Genomic DNA, 15,019 nt, shown 5'->3' on the forward strand with positions numbered 1-15,019 from the left:
TCCCGGATGCAATGTGCCCACACAGGCAACTGTGGCTGGTTTGACAGTGCCAAGTGCCTCCGGCAAACTGACATTGGGAACCTGGCCTGGTGTCTTTTGTTTCTCTGGGGAAAGGCCATAGATCTTGTACAGTGCCCGGTGGCCAGGAGTGGCCGGCTGCCTGCTGAAATTCCGCACGGATCAGGATACCTCCCAGACCGAAAGTACCACCACAAGCAACTGTGGCTGGTTTGACAGTGCCTAGTGCCTCCTGCAAACTGACATCAGGAACCTGGCCTGGTGACTTTTGTTTCTCTGGGGAAAGCCCATCGTTCGTGTCCAGGACCCGGTAGCCCGTAGTGGCCTTCTGCCTGCTGAAATTCCGCACGGATCAGGACCGCCCATATGCAAGGTGCCCCCACTAGTCAACTGTGGCTGGTTTGACAGTGCCAAGTGCCTCCTGCAAGCTGACATCAGGAACCTGGCCTGGTGAGTTTTGTTTCTCTGGGGAAAGGCCATAGATCATGCCCAGTGCCCGGTGGCCCGGAGTGGCCGGCTGCCTGCTGAAATTCCACACGGGTCACGATACCTCCCAGACCGAAAGTACCACCACAGGCAACTGTGGCTGGTTTGAGAGTGCCAAGTGCCTCCTGCAAACTGACATCAGGAACGTGGCCTGGTGAGTTTTGTTTCTCTGGGGAAGGGCCATCATTTTTGGCCAGTGCCCAGTGGACCGGAGTGGCCGGCTGCCTGCTGAAATTCCGCACGGATAAGGATACCTCCCAGATGCAAGGTGCCCCCACTAGGCAACTGTGGCTGGTTTGACAGTGCCAAGTGCCTCCTGCAAACTGACATCAGGAACGTGGCCTGGTGACTTTTGTTTCTCTGGGGAATGGCCATCATACTTTTCCGGGGCCCGGTGTCCCGGAGTGGCTGGCTGCCTGCTGAAATTCCGAACGGTTGAGGATACCTCCCAGATGAAAGGAGCCCCAAAAGGGAACTTTGGCTTGTTTGACAGTGCCAAGTGCCTCCTGCAAACTGACATCAGGAACCTGGCCTGGTGACTTTTGTTTTTCTGGGGAAAGGACATGGTTCATGTCCGGGGCCCGGTGGCCCGGAGTGGCTGGCTGCCTTCTGAAATTCCTCACAGTTGTGGATACCTCCCAGATGCAAGGTGCCCCCACAGGCACCTGTGGCTGGTTTGACAGTGCCAAGTGCCTCCTGCAAACTGACATCAGGAACCTGGCCTGGTGACTTTTGTTTCTCTGGGGAAAGGCCATGGTTCATATCCTGGACCAGTTAGACCGGGGAGGCCGGCTTCCTACTGGAATTCAGAACGGCTGAGGATACCTACCAGGCCGAAAATATCACCACAGGCACCTGTGGCTGGTTTGACAGTGCCAAGTGCCTCCTGCAAACTGACATCAGGAACCTGGCCTGGTGACTTTTGTTTCTTTGGGGAAAGGCCATGGTTCATATCCTGGACCAGTTGGACCAGAGAGGCCGGCTGCCTGCTGAAATTCCGAACGGATCGGGATACATCCCAGATGCAAGTGCCCCCACAGGCACCTGCGATTTGTTTGACAGTGCCAAGTGCCTCCTGCAAATTGACATCAGGAACCTGGCCTGGTGACTTTTGTTTCTCTGGGGAAAGGCCATAGATGGTGTCCAGTGCCCGGTGGCCCGGAGTGGCTGGCTGCCTGCTGAAATTCCACAAGGATCACGATACCTGCCAGACCGAAAGTACCACCGCAGGCAACAGTGGCTGGTTTGAGAGTGCCAAGTGCCTCCTGCAAACTGACGTCAGGAACCTGGCCTGGTGACTTTTGTTTCTCTGGGGAAAGGCCATGGTTCATATCCTGGACCAGTTGGACCGGAGTGGCCGGCTGTCTGCTGAAATTCCGAACGGATCGGGATGCCGCCCAGATGCAAGGTGCCCCCACAGGCACCTGCGGTTGGTTTGAGAGTGCCAAGTGCCTCCTGCAAACTGACATCAGGAACCTGGCCTGGTGACTTTTGTTTCTCTGGGGAAAGGCCATAGATGATGTCCAGTGCCCGGTGGCCCGGAGTGGCCGGCTGCATGCTGAAATTCCGCACGGATCAGGATACCTCCCAGATGCAAGGTGCCCCCACAGTGAATTGTGGCTGGTTTGACAGTGCCAAGTGCCTCCTGCAAACTGACATCAGGAACCTGGCCTGGTGACTTTTGTTTCTCTGGGGAAAGGCCATGGTTCCTATCCTGGACCAGTTGGACCAGAGAGGCCGGCTGCCTGCTGAAATTCCAAACGAATCAGGATACCTCCCAGATGCAAAGTGCCCCCACAGGCACCTGCGATTTGTTTGACAGTGTCAAGTGCCTCCTGCAAATTGACATCAGGAACCGGGCCTAGTGACTTTTGTTTCTCTGGGGAAAGGCCATAGATGGTGTCCACTGCCCGCTGGCCCGGAGTGGCCGGCTGCCTGCTGAAATTCCGAACCGATCAGAATACGTCCCGGATGCAATGTGCCCACACAAGCAACTGTGGTTGGTTTGACAGTGCTTAGTGCCTCCGGCAAACTGATATCAGGAACCTGGCCTGGTGACTTTTGTTTCTCTGGGGAAAGGCCATAGATCGTGTCCAGTGCCCGGTGGCCCGGAGTGGTCGGCTGCCTGCGGAAATTCCGCACGGATCAGGATACCTCCCAGACCGAAAGTACCACCACAAGCAACTGTGGCTGGTTTGAGAGTGCCTAGTGCCTCCTGCAAACTGACATGAGGAACCTGGCCTGGTGACTTTTGTTTCTCTGGGGAAAGCCCATCGTTCGTATCCAGGGCCGGGTAGCCCGTAGTGGCCTTCTGCCTGCTGAAATTCCACACGGATCAGGACCGCCCATATGCAAGGTGCCCCCACAGGCAACTGCGGCTGGTTTGACAGTGCCACGTGCCTCCTGCAAACTGACATGAGGAACCTGCCCTGGAGACTTTTGTTTCTCTGGGGAATGGCCATGGTTCATGTCCAGCGCCACGTGGCCCGCAGTGGCCTGCGGCCTGCTTAAATTCCGCACGTATGAGGATACCTCCCATACCGAAAGTACCACCACAGGCAACTGTGGCTGGTTTGACAGTGCCAAGTGCCTCTTGCAAACTGACATCAGGAACCTGGCCTGGTGACTTTTGCTTCTCTGGGAAAGGGCCATCATTCTTGTCCAGTGCCCAGTGGACCGGAGTGGCCGGCTGCCTGCTGAAATTCCGCACGGATCAGGATACCTCCCAGATGCAAGGTGCCCCCACTAGGCAACTGTGGCTGGTTTGACAGTGCCAAGTGCCTCCTGCAAACTGACATCAGGAACCTGGCCTGGTGACTTTTATTTCTCAGGGGAAAGGTCATCATTCTTGTCCGGGGCCCGCTGGCCCGGAGTGGCCGGCTGACTGCTGAAATTCCTCACGGTGGAGGATACCTCCCAGATGAAAGGAGCCCCAAAAGGGAACTTTGGCTGGTTTGACAGTGCCTAGTGCCTCCTCCAAACTGACATCAGGAACCTGGCCTGGTGACTTTTGTTTCTCTGGGGAAAGGCCATAGATGGTGTCCAGTGCCCGGTGGCCCGGAGTGGCTGGCTGCCTGCAGAAATTCCACAAGGATCACGATACCTCCCAGACCGAAAGTACCACCGCAGGCAACTGTGGCTGGTTTGAGAGTGCCAAGTGCCTCCTGCAAACTGACATCAGGAACCTGGCCTGGTGACTTTTGTTTCTCTGGGGAAAGGCCATGGTTCATGTCCAGGGCCTAGTGGCCCGCAATGGCCGGCTGCCTGCTGAAATTCCGCATGGGTCAGGATACCTCCCAGACCGAAAGTACCACCATAGGCAACTGTGGCTGGTTTGACAGTGCCAAGTGCCTCCTGCAAACTGACATCAGGAACGTGGCCTGGTGACTTTTGTTTCTCTGGGGAAAGGCCATCATACTTTTCCGGGGCCCGGTGTCCCGGAGTGGCCGGCAGCCTGCTGAAATTCACATGGATCAGGATACCTCCCATCTGGAAAAGTGCCCCCACAGGCACCTGTGGCTGGTTTGACAGTGCCTAGTGCCTCCTCCAAACTGACATCAGGAACCTGGCCTGGTGACTTTTGTTTCTCTGGGGAAAGGCCATGGTTCATATCCTGGACCAGTTAGACCGGGGAGGCCGGCTGCCTACTGGAATTCAGAACGGATCAGGATACCTACCAGGCCGAAAATATCACCACAGGCACCTGTGGCTGGTTTGACAGTGCCATGTGCCTCCTGCAAACTGACATCAGGAACCTGGCCTGGTGACTTTTGTTTCTTTGGGGAAAGGCCATGGTTCATATCCTGGACCAGTTGGACCAGAGAGGCCGGCTGCCTGCTGAAATTCTGAACGGATCAGGATACATCCCAGATGCAAGTGCCCCCACAGGCACCTGCGATTTGTTTGACAGTGCCAAGTGCCTCCTGCAAATTGACATCAGGAACCTGGCCTGGTGACTTTTGTTTCTCTGGGGAAAGGCCATAGATGGTGTCCAGTGCCCGGTGGCCCGGAGTGGCTGGCTGCCTGCTGAAATTCCACAAGGATCACGATACCTGCCAGACCGAAAGTACCACCGCAGGCAACTGTGGCTGGTTTGACAGTGCCAAGTGCCTCCTGCAAACTGACATCAGGAACCTGGCCTGGTGACTTTTGTTTCTCTGGGGAAAGGTCATCATTCTTGTCCGGGGCCCACTGGCCCGGAGTGGCCGGCTGCCTGCTGAAATTCCTCACGGTTGAGGATACCTCCCAGACGCAAGGTGCTCCCACAGGCAACTGTGGCTGGTTTGACAGTGCCAAGTGCCTCCTGCAAACTGACATCAGGAACCTGGCCTGGTGACTTTTGTTTCTCTGGGGAAAGGCCATGGTTCATATCCTGGACCAGTTGGACCAGAGAGGCCGGCTGCCTGCTGAAATTCTGAACGGATCAGGATACATCCCAGATGCAAGTGCCCCCACAGGCACCTGCGATTTGTTTGACAGTGCCAAGTGCCTCCTGCAAATTGACATCAGGAACCTGGCCTGGTGACTTTTGTTTCTCTGGGGAAAGGCCATGGTTCATATCCTGGACCAGTTGGACCGGAGTGGCCGGCTGTCTGCTGAAATTCCGAACGGATCGGGATGCCGCCCAGATGCAAGGTGCCCCCACAGGCACCTGCGGTTGGTTTGAGAGTGCCAAGTGCCTCCTGCAAACTGACATCAGGAACCTGGCCTGGTGACTTTTGTTTCTCTGGGAAAAGGCCATAGATGATGTCCAGTGCCCGGTGGCCCGGAGTGGCCGGCTGCATGCTGAAATTCCGCACGGATCAGGATACCTCCCAGATGCAAGGTGCCCCCACAGGGAATTGTGGCTGGTTTGACAGTGCCAAGTGCCTCCTGCGAATTGACATCAGGAACCTGGCCTGGTGACTTTTGTTTCTCTGGGGAAAGGCCATGGTTCATATCCTGGACCAGTTGGACCGGAGTGGCCGGCTGTCTGCTGAAATTCCGAACGGATCGGGATGCCGCCCAGATGCAAGGTGCCCCCACAGGCACCTGCGGTTGGTTTGAGAGTGCCAAGTGCCTCCTGCAAACTGACATCAGGAACCTGGCCTGGTGACTTTTGTTTCTCTGGGGAAAGGCCATAGATGATGTCCAGTGCCCGGTGGCCCGGAGTGGCCGGCTGCATGCTGAAATTCCGCACGGATCAGGATACCTCCCAGATGCAAGGTGCCCCCACAGGAAATTGTGGCTGGTTTGACAGTGCCAAGTGCCTCCTGCAAACTGACATCAGGAACCTGGCCTGGTGACTTTTGTTTCTCTGGGGAAAGGCCATGGTTCCTATCCTGGACCAGTTGGACCAGAGAGGCCGGCTGCCTGCTGAAATTCCGAACGAATCAGGATACCTCCCAGATGCAAAGTGCCCCCACAGGCACCTGCGATTTGTTTGACAGTGTCAAGTGCCTCCTGCAAATTGACATCAGGAACCGGGCCAAGTGACTTTTGTTTCTCTGGGGAAAGGCCATAGATGATGTCCAGTGCCCGGTGGCCCGGAGTGGCCGGCTGCCTGCTGAAATTCCGAACCGATCAGAATACGTCCCGGATGCAATGTGCCCACACAAGCAACTGTGGTTGGTTTGACAGTGCCTAGTGCCTCCGGCAAACTGACATCAGGAACCTGGCCTGGTGACTTTTGTTTCTCTGGGGAAAGGCCATAGATCGTGTCCAGTGCCCGGTGGCCCGGAGTGGTCGGCTGCCTGCGGAAATTCCGCACGGATCAGGATACCTCCCAGACCGAAAGTACCACCACAAGCAACTGTGGCTGGTTTGACAGTGCCTAGTGCCTCCTGCAAACTGACATCAGGAACCTGGCCTGGTGACTTTTGTTTCTCTGGGGAAAGCCCATCATTCGTATCCAGGGCCGGGTAGCCCGTAGTGGCCTTCTGCCTGCTGAAATTCCACACGGATCAGGACCGCCCATATGCAAGGTGCCCCCACAGGCAACTGCGGCTGGTTTGACAGTGCCACGTGCCTCCTGCAAACTGACATGAGGAACCTGCCCTGGTGACTTTTGTTTCTCTGGGGAATGGCCATGGTTCATGTCCAGCGCCACGTGGCCCGCAGTGGCCTGCGGCCTGCTGAAATTCCGCACGGATCAGGATACCTCCCATACCGAAAGTACCACCACAGGCAACTGTGGCTGGTTTGACAGTGCCAAGTGCCTCCTGCAAACTGACATCAGGAACCTGGCCTGGTGACTTTTGCTTCTCTGGGAAAGGGTCATCATTCTTGTCCAGTGCCCAGTGGACCGGAGTGGCCGGCTGCCTGCTGAAATTCCGCACGGATCAGGATACTTCCCAGATGCATGGTGGCCCCACTAGGCAACTGTGGCTGGTTTGAGAGTGCCAAGTGCCTCCTGCAAACTGACATCAGGAACCTGGCCTGGTGACTTTTGTTTTTCAGGGGAAAGGCCATGGTTCATGTCCGGGGCCCGCTGGCCCGGAGTGGCCGGCTGACTGCTGAAATTCCTCACGGTGGAGGATACCTCCCAGATGAAAGGAGCCCCAAAAGGGAACTGTGGCTAGTTTGACAGTGCCAAGTGCCTCCTGCAAACTGACATCAGGAACCTTGCCTAGTGACTACTGTTTTTCTGGGGAAAGGCCATCATTCTTGTCCGGGGCCCGGTGGCCCGGCGTGGCCGGCAGTCTGCAGAAATTCCGAACCGATCAGGATACCTCCCAGACCGAAAATACTACCACAGGCACCTGTGGCTGGTTTGACAGTGCCAAGTGCCTCCTGCAAACTGACATCAGGAACCTGGCCTGGTGACTTTTGTTTCTTTGGGGAAAGGCCATCATTCTTGTCCGGGGCCCGGTGACCCGGAGGTGCTGGCTTCCTGGTGAAATTCCGAACGGATCAGGATACATCCCAGATGCAAGTGCCCCCACAGGCACCTGCGATTTGTTTGACAGTGCCAAGTGCCTCCTGCAAATTGACATCAGGAACCTGGCCTGGTGACTTTTGTTTCTCTGGGGAAAGGCCATAGATGGTGTCCAGTGCCCGGTGGCCCGGAGTGGCTGGCTGCCTGCTGAAATTCCACAAGGATCACGATACCTCCCAGACCGAAAGTACCACCGCAGGCAACTGTGGCTGGTTTGAGAGTGCCAAGTGCCTCCTGCAAACTGACATCAGGAACCTGGCCTGGTGACTTTTGTTTCTCTGGGGAAAGGCCATGGTTCATGTCCAGGGCCTAGTGGCCCGCAATGGCCGGCTGCCTGCTGAAATTCCGCATGGGTCAGGATACCTCCCAGACCGAAAGTACCACCATAGGCAACTGTGGCTGGTTTGAGAGTGCCAAGTGCCTCCTGCAAACTGACATCAGGAACCTGGCCTGGTGACTTTTGTTTCTCAGGGGAAAGGTCATCATTCTTGTCCAGGGCCCGCTGGCCCGGAGTGGCCGGCTGCCTGCTGAAATTCCTCACAGTGGAGGATACCTCCCAGATGAAAGGAGCCCCAAAAGGGAACTTTGGCTGGTTTGACAGTGCCTAGTGCCTCCTCCAAACTGACATCAGGAACCTGGCCTGGTGACTTTTGTTTCTCTGGGGAAAGGCCATAGATGGTGTCCAGTGCCCGGTGGCCCGGAGTGGCTGGCTGCCTGCAGAAATTCCACAAGGATCACGATACCTCCCAGACCGAAAGTACCACCGCAGGCAACTGTGGCTGGTTTGAGAGTGCCAAGTGCCTCCTGCAAACTGACATCAGGAACCTGGCCTGGTGACTTTTGTTTCTCTGGGGAAAGGCCATGGTTCATGTCCAGGGCCTAGTGGCCCGCAATGGCCGGCTGCCTGCTGAAATTCCGCATGGGTCAGGATACCTCCCAGACTGAAAGTACCACCATAGGCAACTGTGGCTGGTTTGACAGTGCCAAGTGCCTCCTGCAAACTGACATCAGGAACGTGGCCTGGTGACTTTTGTTTCTCTGGGGAAAGGCCATCATATTTTTCCGGGGCCCGGTGTCCCGGAGTGGCCGGCAGCCTGCTGAAATTCACATGGATCAGGATACCTCCCATCTGGAAAATTGCCCCCACAGGCACCTGTGGCTGGTTTGACAGTGCCTAGTGCCTCCTCCAAACTGACATCAGGAACCTGGCCTGGTGACTTTTGTTTCTCTGGGGAAAGGCCATGGTTCATATCCTGGACCAGTTAGACCGGGGAGGCCGGCTGCCTACTGGAATTCAGAACGGATCAGGATACCTACCAGGCCGAAAATATCACCACAGGCACCTGTGGCTGGTTTGACAGTGCCATGTGCCTCCTGCAAACTGACATCAGGAACCTGGCCTGGTGACTTTTGTTTCTCTGGGGAAAGGCCATTGTTCATGTCCAGGCCCGGGTGGCCCGGAGTGGCCAGCTGCCAGCTGAAATTCCGCACGGCTGAGGATACCTCCCAGACGCAAGGAGCCCCCACAGGCACCTGCGATTTGTTTGACAGTGCCAAGTGCCTCCTGCAAATTGACATCAGGAACCTGGCCTGGTGACTTTTGTTTCTCTGGGGAAAGGCCATAGATGGTGTCCAGTGCCCGATGGACCGGAGTGGCTGGCTGCCTGCTGAAATTCCACAAGGATCACGATACCTGCCAGACCGAAAGTACCACCGCAGGCAACTGTGGCTGGTTTGAGAGTGCCAAGTGCCTCCTGCAAACTGACATCAGGAACCTGGCCTGGTGACTTTTGTTTCTCTGGGGAAAGGTCATCATTCTTGTCCGGGGCCCACTGGCCCGGAGTGGCCGGCTGCCTGCTGAAATTCCTCACGGTTGAGGATACCTCCCAGACGCAAGGTGCTCCCACAGGCAACTGTGGCTGGTTTGACAGTGCCAAGTGCCTCCTGCAAATTGACATCAGGAACCTGGCCTGGTGACTTTTGTTTCTCTGGGGAAAGGCCATGGTTCATATCCTGGACCAGTTGGACCGGAGTGGCCGGCTGTCTGCTGAAATTCCGAACGGATCGGGATGCCGCCCAGATGCAAGGTGCCCCCACAGGCACCTGCGGTTGGTTTGAGAGTGCCAAGTGCCTCCTGCAAACTGACATCAGGAAACTGGCCTGGTGACTTTTGTTTCTCTGGGGAAAGGCCATAGATGATGTCCAGTGCCCGGTGGCCCGGAGTGGCCGGCTGCGTGCTGAAATTCCGCACGGATCAGGATACCTCCCAGATGCAAGGTGCCCCCACAGGGAATTGTGGCTGGTTTGACAGTGCCAAGTGCCTCCTGCGAATTGACATCAGGAACCTGGCCTGGTGACTTTTGTTTCTCTGGGGAAAGGCCATGGTTCATATCCTGGACCAGTTGGACCGGAGTGGCCGGCTGTCTGCTGAAATTCCGAACGGATCGGGATGCCGCCCAGATGCAAGGTGCCCCCACAGGCACCTGCGGTTGGTTTGAGAGTGCCAAGTGCCTCCTGCAAACTGACATCAGGAACCTGGCCTGGTGACTTTTGTTTCTCTGGGGAAAGGCCATAGATGATGTCCAGTGCCCGGTGGCCCGGAGTGGCCGGCTGCATGCTGAAATTCCGCACGGATCAGGATACCTCCCAGATGCAAGGTGCCCCCACAGGAAATTGTGGCTGGTTTGACAGTGCCAAGTGCCTCCTGCAAACTGACATCAGGAACCTGGCCTGGTGACTTTTGTTTCTCTGGGGAAAGGCCATGGTTCCTATCCTGGACCAGTTGGACCAGAGAGGCCGGCTGCCTGCTGAAATTCCGAACGAATCAGGATACCTCCCAGATGCAAAGTGCCCCCACAGGCACCTGCGATTTGTTTGACAGTGTCAAGTGCCTCCTGCAAATTGACATCAGGAACCGGGCCTAGTGACTTTTGTTTCTCTGGGGAAAGGCCATAGATGATGTCCAGTGCCCGGTGGCCCGGAGTGGTCGGCTGCCTGCGGAAATTCCGCACGGATCAGGATACCTCCCAGACCGAAAGTACCACCACAAGCAACTGTGGCTGGTTTGACAGTGCCTAGTGCCTCCTGCAAACTGACATGAGGAACCTGGCCTGGTGACTTTTGTTTCTCTGGGGAAAGCCCATCGTTCGTATCCAGGGCCGGGTAGCCCGTAGTGGCCTTCTGCCTGCTGAAATTCCACACGGATCAGGACCGCCCATATGCAAGGTGCCCCCACAGGCAACTGCGGCTGGTTTGACAGTGCCAAGTGCCTCCTGCAAACTGACATGAGGAACCTGCCCTGGTGACTTTTGTTTCTCTGCGGAATGGCCATGGTTCATGTCCAGCGCCACGTGGCCCGCAGTGGCCTGCGGCCTGCTGAAATTCCGCACGGATCAGGATACCTCCCATACCGAAAGTACCACCACAGGCAACTGTGGCTGGTTTGACAGTGCCAAGTGCCTCCTGCAAACTGACATCAGGAACCTGGCCTGGTGACTTTTGCTTCTCTGGGAAAGGGCCATCATTCTTGTCCAGTGCCCAGTGGACCGGAGTGGCCGGCTGCCTGCTGAAATTCCGCACGGATCAGGATACCTCCCAGATGCAAGGTGCCCCCACTAGGCAACTGTGGCTGGTTTGAGAGTGCCAAGTGCCTCCTGCAAACTGACATCAGGAACCTGGCCTGGTGACTTTTGTTTTTCTGGGGAAAGGACATGGTTCATGTCCAGGGCCCGCTGGCCTGGAGTGGCCGGCTGACTGCTGAAATTCCTCACGGTGGAGGATACCTCCCAGATGAAAGGAGCCCCAAAAGGGAACTGTGGCTAGTTTGACAGTGCCAAGTGCCTCCTGCAAACTGACATCAGGAACCTTGCCTAGTGACTACTGTTTTTCTGGGGAAAGGCCATCATTCTTGTCCGGGGCCCGGTGGCCCGGCGTGGCCGGCAGTCTGCAGAAATTCCGAACCGATCAGGATACCTCCCAGACCGAAAATACTACCACAGGCACCTGTGGCTGGTTTGACAGTGCCAAGTGCCTCCTGCAAACTGACATCAGGAACCTGACCTGGGGACTTTTGTTTCTCTGGGGAAAGGCCATGGTTCATGTCCAGGGCCTAGTGGCCCGCAATGGCCGGCTGCCTGCTGAAATTCCGCATGGGTCAGGATACCTCCCAGACCGAAAGTACCACCGCAGGCAACTGTGGCTGGTTTGAGAGTGCCAAGTGCCTCCTGCAAACTGACATCAGGAACCTGGCCTGGTGACTTTTGTTTCTCTGGGGAAAGGCCATGGTTCATGTCCAGGGCCTAGTGGCCCGCAATGGCCGGCTGCCTGCTGAAATTCCGCATGGGTCAGGATACCTCCCAGACCGAAAGTACCACCATAGGCAACTGTGGCTGGTTTGAGAGTGCCAAGTGCCTCCTGCAAACTGACATCAGGAACCCGGCCTGGTGACTTTTGTTTCTCCGGGGAAAGGTCATCATTCTTGTCCAGGGCCCGCTGGCCCGGAGTGGCCGGCTGCCTGCTGAAATTCCGCACGGATAAGGATACCTCCCTGATGCAAGGTGCCCCCACTAGGCAACTGTGGCTGGTTTGACAGTGCCAAGTGCCTCCTGCAAACTGACATCAGGAACGTGGCCTGGTGACTTTTGTTTCTCTGGGGAATGGCCATCATACTTTTCCGGGGCCCGGTGTCCCGGAGTGGCTGGCTGCCTGCTGAAATTCCGAACGTTTGAGGATACCTCCCAGATGAAAGGAGCCCCAAAAGGGAACTTTGGCTGGTTTGACAGTGCCTAGTGCCTCCTCCAAACTGACATCAGGAACCTGGCCTGGTGACTTTTGTTTCTCTGGGGAAAGGCCATTGTTCCTCTCCTGGACCCGTAGGCCCAGAGTGGCCGGCCGCCTGCTGAAATTCCGCATGGATCAGGATACCTCCCAGATGGAAGGTGCCCCCACAGGCAACTGTGGCTGGTTTGACAGTGCCTAGTGCCTCCTGCAAACTGACATCAGGAACCTGGCCTGGTGACTTTTGTTTTTCTGGGGAAAGGACATGGTTCATGTCCGGGCCCGGTGGCCCGGAGTGGCTGGCTGCCTTCTGAAATTCCTCACAGTTGAGGATACCTCCCAGATGGAAGGTGCCCCCACAGGCAACTGTGGCTGGTTTGACAGTGCCTAGTGCCTCCTGCAAACTGACATCAGGAACCTGGCCTGGTGACTTTTGTTTTTCTGGGGAAAGGCCATCGTTCCTCTCCTGGACCTGTAGGCCCGGAGTGGCCGGCAGCCTGCTGAAATTCACATGGATCAGGATACCTCCCATCTGGAAAAGTGCCCCCACAGGCACCTGTGGCTGGTTTGACAGTGCCTAGTGCCTCCTCCAAACTGACATCAGGAACCTGGCCTGGTGACTTTTGTTTCTCTGGGGAAAGGCCATGGTTCATATCCTGGACCAGTTAGACCGGGGAGGCCGGCTGCCTACTGGAATTCAGAACGGATCAGGATACCTACCAGGCCGAAAATATCACCACAGGCACCTGTGGCTGGTTTGACAGTGCCATGTGCCTCCTGCAAACTGACATCAGGAACCTGGCCTGGTGACTTTTGTTTCTTTGGGGAAAGGCCATGGTTCATATCCTGGACCAGTTGGACCAGAGAGGCCGGCTGCCTGCTGAAATTCTGAACGGATCAGGATACATCCCAGATGCAAGTGCCCCCACAGGCACCTGCGATTTGTTTGACAGTGCCAAGTGCCTCCTGCAAATTGACATCAGGAACCTGGCCTGGTGACTTTTGTTTCTCTGGGGAAAGGCCATAGATGGTGTCCAGTGCCCGGTGGCCCGGAGTGGCTGGCTGCCTGCTGAAATTCCACAAGGATCACGATACCTGCCAGACCGAAAGTACCACCACAGGCAACTGTGGCTGGTTTGACAGTGCCAAGTGCCTCCGGCAAACTGACATCAGGAACCTGGCCTGGTGACTTTTGTTTCTCTGGGGAAAGGTCATCATTCTTGTCCGGGGCCCACTGGCCCGGAGTGGCCGGCTGCCTGCTGAAATTCCTCACGGTTGAGGATACCTCCCAGACGCAAGGTGCTCCCACAGGCAACTGTGGCTGGTTTGACAGTGCCAAGTGCCTCCTGCAAATTGACATCAGGAACCTGGCCTGGTGACTTTTGTTTCTCTGGGGAAAGGCCATGGTTCATATCCTGGACCAGTTGGACCGGAGTGGCCGGCTGCCTGCTGAAATTCCGAACGGATCGGGATGCCGCCCAGATGCAAGGTGCCCCCACAGGCACCTGCGGTTGGTTTGGGAGTGCCAAGTGCCTCCTGCAAACTGACATCAGGAACCTGGCCTGGTGACTTTTGTTTCTCTGGGGAAAGGCCATAGATCGTGTCCAGTGCCCGGTGGCCCGGAGTGGCCGGCTGCATGCTGAAATTCCGCACGGATCAGGATACCTCCCAGATGCAAGGTGCCCCCACAGGGAATTGTGGCTGGTTTGACAGTGCCAAGTGCCTCCTGCGAATTGACATCAGGAACCTGGCCTGGTGACTTTTGTTTCTCTGGGGAAAGGCCATGGTTCATATCCTGGACCAGTTGGACCGGAGTGGCCGGCTGTCTGCTGAAATTCCGAACGGATCGGGATGCCGCCCAGATGCAAGGTGCCCCCACAGGCACCTGCGGTTGGTTTGAGAGTGCCAAGTGCCTCCTGCAAACTGACATCAGGAAACTGGCCTGGTGACTTTTGTTTCTCTGGGGAAAGGCCATAGATGATGTCCAGTGCCCGGTGGCCCGGAGTGGCCGGCTGCATGCTGAAATTCCGCACGGATCAGGATACCTCCCAGATGCAAGGTGCCCCCACAGGAAATTGTGGCTGGTTTGACAGTGCCAAGTGCCTCCTGCAAACTGACATCAGGAACCTGGCCTGGTGACTTTTGTTTCTCTGGGGAAAGGCCATGGTTCCTATCCTGGACCAGTTGGACCAGAGAGGCCGGCTTCCTGCTGAAATTCCGAACGAATCGGGATACCTCCCAGATGCAAAGTGCCCCCACAGGCACCTGCGATTTGTTTGAGAGTGTCAAGTGCCTCCTGCAAATTGACATCAGGAACCGGGCCTAGTGACTTTTGTTTCTCTGGGGAAAGGCCATAGATGATGTCCAGTGCCCGGTGGCCCGGAGTGGCCGGCTGCCTGCTGAAATTCCGAACCGATCAGAATACGTCCCGGATGCAATGTGCCCACACAAGCAACTGTGGTTGGTTTGACAGTGCCTAGTGCCTCCGGCAAACTGATATCAGGAACCTGGCCTGGTGACTTTTGTTTCTCTGGGGAAAGGCCATAGATCGTGTCCAGTGCCCGGTGGCCCGGAGTGGTCGGCTGCCTGCGGAAATTCCGCACGGATCAGGATACCTCCCAGACCGAAAGTACCACCACAAGCAACTGTGGCTGGTTTGACAGTGCCTAGTGCCTCCTGCAAACTGACATCAGGAACCTGGCCTGGTGACTTTTGTTTCTCTGGGGAAAGCCCATCGTTCGTATCCAGGGCCGGGTAGCCCGTAGTGGCCTTCTGCCTGCTGAAATTCCACACGGATCAGGACCGCCCATATGCATGGTGCCC

Source organism: Passer domesticus, chromosome 11 (assembly GCF_036417665.1).
Source record: "Passer domesticus isolate bPasDom1 chromosome 11, bPasDom1.hap1, whole genome shotgun sequence".
Lineage (NCBI taxonomy): Eukaryota > Metazoa > Chordata > Aves > Passeriformes > Passeridae > Passer > Passer domesticus.